At 43.5% G+C, this 10,509-nt stretch overlaps 1 pseudogene; it reads left to right on the forward strand.

The window, feature by feature from the left end:
* Nucleotides 1-10,509, forward strand: part of LOC112075300 (transcription elongation factor A protein 2-like) — a 54,142-nt pseudogene that overhangs the window by 33,685 nt on the left and 9,948 nt on the right.

Genomic DNA, 10,509 nt, shown 5'->3' on the forward strand with positions numbered 1-10,509 from the left:
CTCTAACCTCTGGCCATATGGCACACTTGATATTGCACGTCCAGCGTGAGAATTCGAGACGCGTGGGCGGTGCATTCTGCACACATCCAATTAAATAGCCTAATAGCAATTTAATCTCTAAACACTGAGGAAATGCTTGATCATTTCATTAACATTTACAAATGAAACATTTCCCGGTCACGTGGCCTAGATTGCAGACAATACTCAACAATTTCACATAAACTCCTTTCGCACCTTGACTTGAAATTGCAAAAAGCTACTTTATAGACCCTTCTACCACTTTTCCTCCAAAATGGTACCCTTCCTAGTACATTTCCGATCTCTCTTTCTAACTGACTTGTTTTTTGTTCACTTAATACATCAGATTCTGATCGTATACATGACTCTCTGAGATTCCATCGTGATGCTCTACTTTGGTGAGGCATGTATTCATTAAGGAGAATACTCTCAGTTGGTGCACAAACTTAAAAATTGGTGGCGGCTAGTTAAACTCATCTATCTCGCCTCTGTGTAGTATTTCCCATGCTAGCCTAGCACTCTTGCATGTATAAGCCCACCACAAGTGGCACTATTTTACATCATAAACACTGCATTTAGCGCTATTAGACAGGACCACACAGACAATGTGCAGCTGGCCACAGCTGGGATGTCTCTGAATCTGTTTGGACCTCATTACATTTCTTTAAGTGAGCAATTGAAGGAACAATGTGTGTCTGTTTTCCCCTGTGTTCTACGGTGTTAAATGTGTTTTCTAATGTTCTAGTGTGTTCTACGGTTCTAGTGTGTTCTAATGTTACTAAGTGTGTTCTACTGCGGTTTAAATGTGTTCTAATGCTCTAGTGTGTTCTAATGTTCTAGTGTGTTCTAATGTTCTAGTGTGTTCTACGCCTTAAATGTGTTCTAATGTTCTAGGTTAGTGTTCTATCGGTTTAAATGTGTTCTATGTCTAGTGTGTATCCTAGAAATGTTCTAGCTGTGTTCTATTATGCTTCTAGTTGTGTTCTACGCCTTAAAATGTGTTTCTAGATGTTCCTAGTGGTGTTCTACGACCTTAAATGTGTTCTAATTTCTAAGTTGTGTGTACTACGGTTTTAAAAGTGTTCTAATGTTCTATGTGTTTCTAATGTTTCTAGTGTGTTCTAAATGTTCTAGTGTGTTCTAAACGCCTTAAATGTTGTTCTACATGTTCTAGTTGTGTTCTACGCCTTAAATGTGTTTCTAATGTTCATAAGTGTGTTCTAATGCGGTTTAAGATGTGTTCCTAAGTTCTATGTGTTCTAATGTTCTTAGTGTGTTCTAATGTTTGCTAAGTGTGTTCTAGCCTTAAATGTGTTCTAATGTTCTAGTGGTGTCTTCTACGCCTTAAATGTGTTTCTAATGTCTCTAGTGTGTTCTACGGTTTAAATGTGGATTCTAATGTTCTAGTGTGTTTCTTACGTTTAAATGTGTTCTAAATGTTCTGGGTGTGTGCTTACGGTTGAAATGGTTCTACATGTTCAAAAAGTGTGTTCTAATGTGTATAGTGGATTTTGATTGTAGATTTGAGGTTCCTAATCAACCTGTAAGAATGAAGTTTAAAGTCAGCGCTGAAGCAATGCCCGACGCATCCATCTATCTCAGAGAAATAATTACCAGCTTGAGAATAATATATAGCAATGAATTCAGATTCACTGTCGGTTTCTCCCATTTCAAGCCCATGATGATACAAAGCAGCCAATGGTTAGTGACCCCATCCTAAATAGGTACGCCTATTCCTATATAGTGCACTAGGGTCCATAAAGGCCATGGTTAAGAAAAGTAGTGCACTATCTAGAGAATAGGTGCCATGGGAATGCAGACAATTCTCTAGTCAGGTTGCAGAGGCATTGTGATAAGAAGGCCAGGGTTTTGAGGGGTGGGATGTTTTCTTGCTTTCACCAAATCCAGACACAAATCACAGGGGGATTACTGGGGCTAGAAATGAAAATAGCGTTTTTATCTCTCATTAATTTCCAATGCATGAGTTAAGTAGCTGATGGAAGCTAGGGACAAAATACATAAAGATATGGATGAGGCAGAGAGGGCAAGTAAAGGGAGATTACAAGGAAAGCAGGGGCTCCAGGTATTGATAATGAGAAGAGATACCAAAATGTTTTTTTTGGAAGAGGGGGGTCTCTTTTAAGTCCTTTCGTTAATCTCATGTGGATGATCTCTGTGTCTCGGGATTCCGCAAAATAATGACAAAACTAAATCTTTTGAGAATGGGCTTAAAAGGCAAACAAAATATGTGTTTAATTGTCACTCACTAGATGGGCGCCAGTGTAATGTGTTTTAGTGGTACAGTACCTGGAGCGGGTTTGACCGGTAGGTAGACGACTGGGGTTTGACCGGTAGGTAGACGACGGGGGTTTGACCGGTAGGTAGACGACTGGGGTTTGACGGTAGGTAGACGATGGGGGTTTGACCGGTAGGTAGATGACGGGGGTTTGACCGGTAGGCAGACGACAGGGGTTTGACCGGTAGGTAGACAACGGGGGTTTGACCGGTAGGCGAACGACGGGGGTTTGATACCCAGTCAGAATAAATGGAAGGATCAGGGTGACTCATAACACAATGTAACACTTTCTTCTCGCTGTCACCCTCTTGTCTATCCTAGTAAGAAACAAGAACTGCCGGAACCCCCGAAGACTCCCACCACACCTACGACCCCCACCACCCTTAAGTTCACCTCCTTCCCTCCCACTCCCGTCACCACTGACAGCGTACGCACGAAGTGCCGAGAGTTGCTGGTGGCTGCCCTGCAGACTGACGGTGAGACAGACCCTACCAAGATGGCTGCCACTTTCAGCACATTCCAGAGCTGTATAGGTTTATACAGAGCCTTCAGAAAGTATTCATACCCCTTGACTTTTCCCACATTTTGTTGTTACAGCCTGAATTTAAAATGGTTTAAATTAAGATTGTGTGTCTCTGGCCTACAAAACAATACCCCATAATATCAAAGTGGAATAATGTTTTTTAGAATTGTTTACACTTAAATTAAAAATTAAAAGATTGAAATCTCTTGAGTGAATAAGTATTCAACCCCTTTGTTATGGAAAGCCAAAATAAGTTCAGGAGTAAAAATGTGCTTAACAAGTCGTATACATTACAGGTCAGGGCTCTGTGCAGGCCAGTTAAGTTCTTCCACACCGATCTTGAAAACCATTTTTGTATGGACCTCGCGTTGTGCACGGGGGCATTGTCAATCTGAAACAGGAAAGGGCCTTCCCCAAACTGTTGCCACAATGTTGGAAGCACAGAATCGTCTAGAATGTCATGACGAACAGTTCCAGTGCTGACGTTGCTTCCAGAGGCAGGTTGGAACTCTGTAGTGAGTGTTGCAACTGAGGATAGATGATTTTTCAGCACTCGGTAGTCCCGTTATGTGAGCTGGTGTGGCTTGCCACTTTGACGTTTCGACTTAACAATAACAGCACTTACAGTTGCCCGGGGTAGGAACAGCCCTTACAGTTGACCGGGGCAGCTCTAGCAGGACAGACATTTGAGGAACTGACTTGTTGGACTGTGCCATGTTGAAAGTCACAGAGCTCTTCAGTAGGGCCCATTCTACTGCTAATGTTTGTCTATGGAGATTGGATGTCTATGTGCTCAATTTTATACACCCGTCAGCAATAGTTTGAAGGGGTGTCCACATACTTTTGGCCATGCAGTGTAATACGCTGCATGGACTCACTCTGTGTGCAATAAGAGATTAACATGATTTTTTTTAACAACTACCTCATCTCTGTACCCCACACGTACAATTATCTGTAAGGTCCCTCAGTTGAGCAGTGAATTTTAAACACAGATTTAATCACAAATACCAGGGAGGTTTTCCAATGCCTCGTAAAGAAGGGCACCTATTGGTAAAAAAAGCAGACGCACAATATCCCTTTTGAGCACGGTGAAGTTATTAATTACACTTTGGATGCATTATCAATACACCCAGTCACTACAAAGACACAAGCGTCCTTCCTAACTTGGTTGCCGGAGAGGAAGGAAACCGCTCAGAGATTTCACCATGAGGCCAATGGTGACTTTAAAATAGTTACATAGTTGAATTGTAGTTAGTCTACAATACCAACCTAAATGACAGTGAAAAGAAGGAAGCCTGTCCAGAATAAAAATATCCAAAAACTTGCATCCTGTTTGCAATAAGGTAGAAAGTAAAACTGAAAAAAAAGTGGCAAAGAAATTATCTTTATGTCCTGAATAGAAAGTTGTTTGAGGCAAATACAACACATCACTGAGTACCACTCGTCATATTTGTGGCTGCATCATGTTATGGGTATGCTTGTCATCGGCAAGAACTACAAGAAGTTTAGGGAGTTTAGGATAAAAAGAAACTGAATAGATCTAAGCACAGGCAAAATCCTAGAGGAAACCTGAAAGTCTGCTTTCCACCAGACACTGGGAGATTAATTCACCTTTCAGCAGGACAACAACCCAAAACACAAGGCCAAATCTACACTGGAGTTGCTTACCAAAAAGACCCTGAATGTTTTGGAGTGGCCTAGTTACAGTTTTGACTTAAATCATCTTGAACATCTATGGAAAGACTTGAAAATGGCTGTCTAGCAATGATCAACAACCAACTTGACAGAGCTTGAAGAATCTTTAAAATAATAATGGGCAAATATTGGACAATCCAGATGTGTAAAGCTCTTAGAGACTTACCCAGAAAGACTCACAGCTGTAATCGCTGCCAAAGGTTATTCTAACATGTATTGACTCAGGGCTGTGAATACATGGAAATTAGATCGATCTTCAGTTAATTTTCAATACATTTGAAAATGTTAATAAAAACATGTTTTCACTTTGTCATTATGGGGTACTGCGTGTAGAATTATAAAACATGGAATCCATTTTGAATTCGGTCTGTAACACAACACAATGTGACATAAGTCAAAGGGTATGAATACTTTCTGAAGGCACTCTGTGGGTGTAACAGAGCCCAATCACAAGGGGGATCTAAGGTATGGGGTGGCTGGAGGGCCATTTTAAATGAATGTGAAATTTGTGCTAAAAACTAATACAGTGGCTTGTGAAAGTATTCACCCCCCCTTGGCATTTTTCCTATTTTGTTGCCTTACAACCTGGAATTAAAATAGATTTTGGGGGGGGGTTGTATCATTTGATTTACACAACATGCCTACCACTTTGAAGATGCAACATATTTTTTAATGTGTAACAAACAAGAAATAAGACAAAAAAACTGAAAACTTGAGCGTGCATAACTATTCACCCCCCAAAGTCAATACTTTGTAGAGCTGCAAGTCTCTTTGGGTATGTCTCTATAAGCTTGGGATATCAAGCTACTGGGATTTTTGCCTGTTCTTCAAGGCAAAACTGCTCCAGCTCTTTCAAGTTGGATGGGATCCGCTGGTGTACAGCAATCTTTAAGTCAGACCACAGATTCTCAATTGGATTGAGGTCTGGGCTTTGACTAGGCCATTCCAAGACATTTAAATGTTTCCCCTTAAACCACTTGAGTGTTGCTTTAGCAGTATGCTTAGGGTCATTGTCCTGCTGGAAGGTGAACCTCTGTCCCAGTCTTAAATCTCTGGAAGACTGAAACAGGTTTCCCTCAAGAATTTCCCTGTATTTAGCACCATCCATCATTCCTTCAATTCTGACCAGTTTCCCAGTCCCTGCCAATGGAAAAACATCCCCACAGCATGATGCTGCCACCACCATGCTTCACTGTGGGGATGGTGTTCTCGGGGTGATGCAAGGTGTTGGGTTTGCGCCAGACATAGCATTTATCTTGATGGCCAAAAAGCTCAATTTTAGTCTCATCTGACCAGAGTACCTACTTCCATATGTTTGGGGAATCTCCCAAATGCCTTTTGGCGAGCACCAAACGCGTTTGCTTATTTTTTTTCTTTTTTTCTGGCGACTCTTCCATAAAGCCCCGCTCTGTGGAGTGTACGGCTTAAAGTGGTCCTATGGACAGATACTCCAATCTCCGCTGTGGAGCTTTGCAGCTCCTTCAGGGTTATCTTTGGTCTCTTTGTTGCCTCTCTGATTAATGCCCTCTTTGCCTGGTCTGTGAGTTTTGGTTGGCGGCCCTCTCTTGGCAGGTCTGTTGTGGTGCCATATTCTTTCCATTTTTTAATAATGGATTTAATTGTGCTCCGTGGGATGCTCAAATTTTCTAATATCTATTTTTAATAACCCAACCCTGATCTGTACTTCTCCACAACTTTGTCCCTGACCTGTTTGGAGAGCTCCTTGGTCTTCATGGTGTCTCTTGCTTGGTGTTGCCCCTTGCTTAGTGGTGTTCCAGACTCTGGGGGCCTTTCAGAACAGGTGTATATATACTGAGATCATGTGACACTTAGATTGCACACAGGTGGACTTTATTTAACTAATTATGTGACTTTTGAAGGTAATTGGGTGCACCAGGTCCTTTTCAAGTGCTTCATAGCAAAGGGGCTGAATACATATGCACGCACCACTCCCCCCCCCCCCCCCAAATCTTTTGAAACAAGATTTGGGGGGAAACTTCACCAATTTGGACTATTTTGTGTATGTCCATTAACATGAAATCCAAATAAAAAGCCATTTAAATACAGGTTGTAATGCGACCAAATAGTAAAACCGCAAACACTTGATAGTTGATATTTCCGACCTATTTTTACGTGTGTTTACAGGTCTATGTTTCCTCGATACGTTAAGATATCTTAATGTTGGTTGTTTGTGTATGTAGTGCAGACAAATGACTACTTGTATTCCACATTTTAGCTCTAACATCACAACTTGCCATATTGGGTTACATGACCTGATGTGACACCCCCACCCCCCGCTTCAGCCAGAAATGATTATTCTATTATTCTGCACTTTCTAAGTTAAAGAAGATGTGTCACAATCTATCAACTTAAACATTTTGTAGTGAAATATTTTTATACAACCCATGATTTTAATATAAGGGAGACTTTAGAGAGATGGAAAACACAGTAGTGTTTTGTTATACCTCGAGTAACGGTATCTCAAACTAAGCCCCTTTTTTGTTGTTGAGGATTGGCCACTAGCCTGCACTGAAACTCTGTTTGCTGTTACAGATGACTACAAGCCCATTGGAGCAGACACGGAGAACTTGGCTGCTCAGTTGAGGACTATTCCTTCCACCTGTGTTCTTGTTGTCGTTCTGTTTCTGCTGGTGTGGTGAGGACCAGACGCTTTGTAATAGTGTGAGTACAGAGTTGTGCTTTTGGTTATCTTTTTGGTGGCAAAAGTTTTTTTTTTTTCCTTCCCTGTGTCGTTCTCCTTCACTTTCCCGCCTCCCACACGTATCTACCAGGAGTTTAGGTCTACGACCAGAAGTACAAGTCCAGACTGAGGAGCCGTATCTCCAACCTGAGGACCCGAAGAACCAGACCTCCGGCGCAACGTCCTCGGCTGGAAACATCTCTGCTGACCGCATCGCTAACATGGCCGCTGAGGTACGTGGGGGGGGGGGGGGGGATGTGTGTGTGGGGAGCGTGAGGGAGGAGGGGGGTCTGTGTGTGGGGGGTGGGGGGTCTGTGTGTGTGTGGGGGGTCTGTGTGGGGGGGGGGGTGCGGGGGGGAGTGTGTGGTGGGGGGGCGTGGGGGGGAGGGGGTCTGTGTGTGGGGGTCTGTGTGTGTGTGTGGGGGGGTGTGTGCGGGGGAGGGGGGGTCTGTGTGGTGGGGGGAGCATGGGGGAGTTGTGTGTGTGGGAGCGTGGGGGGGTGTGTGTTGTGGGGGGGGTGTGTGTGGGGAGCGTGGCGGGGAGTGTGTGGGTGGGGGAGTGTGTGTGTGTGTAGGGTGAGAGAGAGGTGTCTGTGTGTTTCATGTTTTAATAGTACAGCATCATGATTCAGTTCAGCTGGTGTCCACTCCAACCAAACCAGTGTGCTCCCATAATCCCTTACAAGACCTTCGCTTGAAAAACAAAGACGCCGTAGCCAGACTAATCTAAGATAACTTTTACACTAACAGAGATGTTTGGGCAGTATTTCTCAATGGATTTTTTTTTTTTTTTTTTACATCGAAGCGAGTCGTCTCTCGTTGAAGTGACAACTTCAAACGTCATTGTAGAATCCCTACTGTTAACCAATGACACAGAACAGAGGAGCGTGGCCTTCGGCTCTCCTTCTGAAATAATGTGGTTGTGCCGGGACAGCCCGAGAAAAAAACACACTTTTACACAACTTTGAAATATAAGTGATTACTCTTCAATGTGGTTTGTGTGCGCTTCATATCTGAGACCCGTCCTGTAAGGTTCTGTCTGTGTGTGACCCGACAGGAGATGGCGAGCGCGGAGCTGAAAGAGATGAGGAAGACTTTGACCAAGGACGCCATCAGAGAGCAACCAGCTGTCTAAAGTGGGCGGGACCGAGACGGACATGTTTCAATGTGGCAAATGCAGGGGCAAGAACTGCACCTACACACAGGTACCGACATAGTGAACTGCACCTACACACAGGTACTGACATAGTGAACTGGACCTCTACACACGGTACTGACATAAGTGAACTGCACCTACACACAGGTACTGGACATAGGTGAACTGCAACCTACACCACAGGTACTGGCATAGTGAACTGGACTCTACACAGGTACTGACATAGTGAACTGGACCTCTACAACAGGTACTGACATAGTGAAAACTGGACCTCACACGGTACTGACTAGTGAACTGGACCTCTACACAGGTACGACATAGTGAACTGGACCTTACCCAGGTACGACATAGTGAACTGGACCTCTACCCAGGTACTGACATAGTGAACTGGACCTCTACCCAGGTACTACATAGTGAACTGGACTCTACAACAGGTACTGACATAGTGAACTGGACCTCTACCCAGGTACTGACATAGTGAACTGGACTCTACCGGGTCTGACATAGTGAACTGGACCTCTACCCAGGTACTGACATAGTGAACTGGACCTCTACACAGGTACTGACATAGTGAACTGGACCTCTAACACAGGGACTGACATAGTGGACTGGACCTCTACACAGGTATCTGACATAGTTGACTGGACTCTACCCAGGTACTGACATAGTGAACTGGACCTCTACAAGGGATACTAGACATAGTGAACTGGACGCTTACACAGGACTACATAGTAACGGACCTCTACACAGGTACTGACATAGTGAACTGGACCTCTACACAGGGACTATACATAGTGAACTGGAACCTCTAACAGGTACTGACATAGGTGAACTGGACCTCTACCCAGGTACCTGACATAGTGAACTGGACCTCTACCCAGGTACTGACATACCGTGCCCTCAGAATGTATTCAAACACCTAACAGATACTGTAGATGAGAGGTAGGCTGTTGGCGGCCCGCGGGCCAAAACTGGACTCAAAGTATAGTTTTTTTGGACCGCCAAAGATTTTAGTGGGAATTTTTTTGATATCTATATATACATTGTATTCAGAAAGTATTCAGACCCTTTGACTTTTTCCACCTTTGTGTTACGTTACAGTTATTCTAAAATTAATTAAATTGTTCGTTTTCTTCAGCAATCTACACACCATAACCTAAACAGGTTTTTAGAAATGTTTGCAAATGTATAAAAATACAAAAATCTACTGATATTACATTTACATAAGTATTCAGACCCTTTACTCAGTACTTTGTTGAAGCACCTTTGGCAGCAGTTAAATGATTTGAGTCTTCTTGGGTATGACGCTACAAGCTTGGCACACCTGTATTTGGGGAGTTTCTCCCATTCTTCTCTGCAGAACCCCTCAAGCTGTGTCAGGTTGGATGTGGAGCTAATTTCAGGTCTCTCCAGAGATGTTCGATGGGGATTTAAGTCCGGCCTCTGCCTGGGCCTCTCAAGGACACTCAAGGACATAAAAATTTGTCACATGCGCCAAATACAAGTGTAGACCTTACTGTGAAATGCTTACTTACAAGCCCTTAACCAACAGTGCAGTTTAAGAAAAGTTAAGAAAATGTTTACCAAATAAACTATAGTAGAAAATAATAAGAAGTAACACAATAACATAACAGTAACGAGGCTATATACAGGCGGTACCGGTACAGAGTCAATGTGGAGGCTATATACAAGGGGTACCGGTACAGAGTCAATGTGGAGGCTATATACAGGCGGTACCGGTACAGAGTCAATGTGGAGGCTATATACAAGGGGTACCGGTACAGAGTCAATGTGGAGGCTATATACAGGGGGTACCAGTACACCAGGTACCCGGTGGTGTTTGGCAAACTCACTTGGATTTATGTCCAACGCATCATTGGACTCTGTACTGGTACAGCCCTGTATATAGCCTCCACATTGACTTGTACTGCGTACCCCCCTGTATATAGCCTCCACATTGACTCTGTACCGGTACCCCCTGTATAAGCCTCCACATTGACTCTGTACGGTACCTCCCTGTATATAGCTCCACATTGACTCTGTACCGGTACCCCCTGTATATAGCCTCCACATTGACTCGTTACCGGTACCCACTTGTATAATAGCCTCCTGGCCACAATT

This window comes from Salvelinus sp. IW2-2015, unplaced genomic scaffold (assembly GCF_002910315.2).
Source record: "Salvelinus sp. IW2-2015 unplaced genomic scaffold, ASM291031v2 Un_scaffold3074, whole genome shotgun sequence".
Taxonomy (NCBI): Eukaryota; Metazoa; Chordata; class Actinopteri; order Salmoniformes; family Salmonidae; genus Salvelinus; species Salvelinus sp. IW2-2015.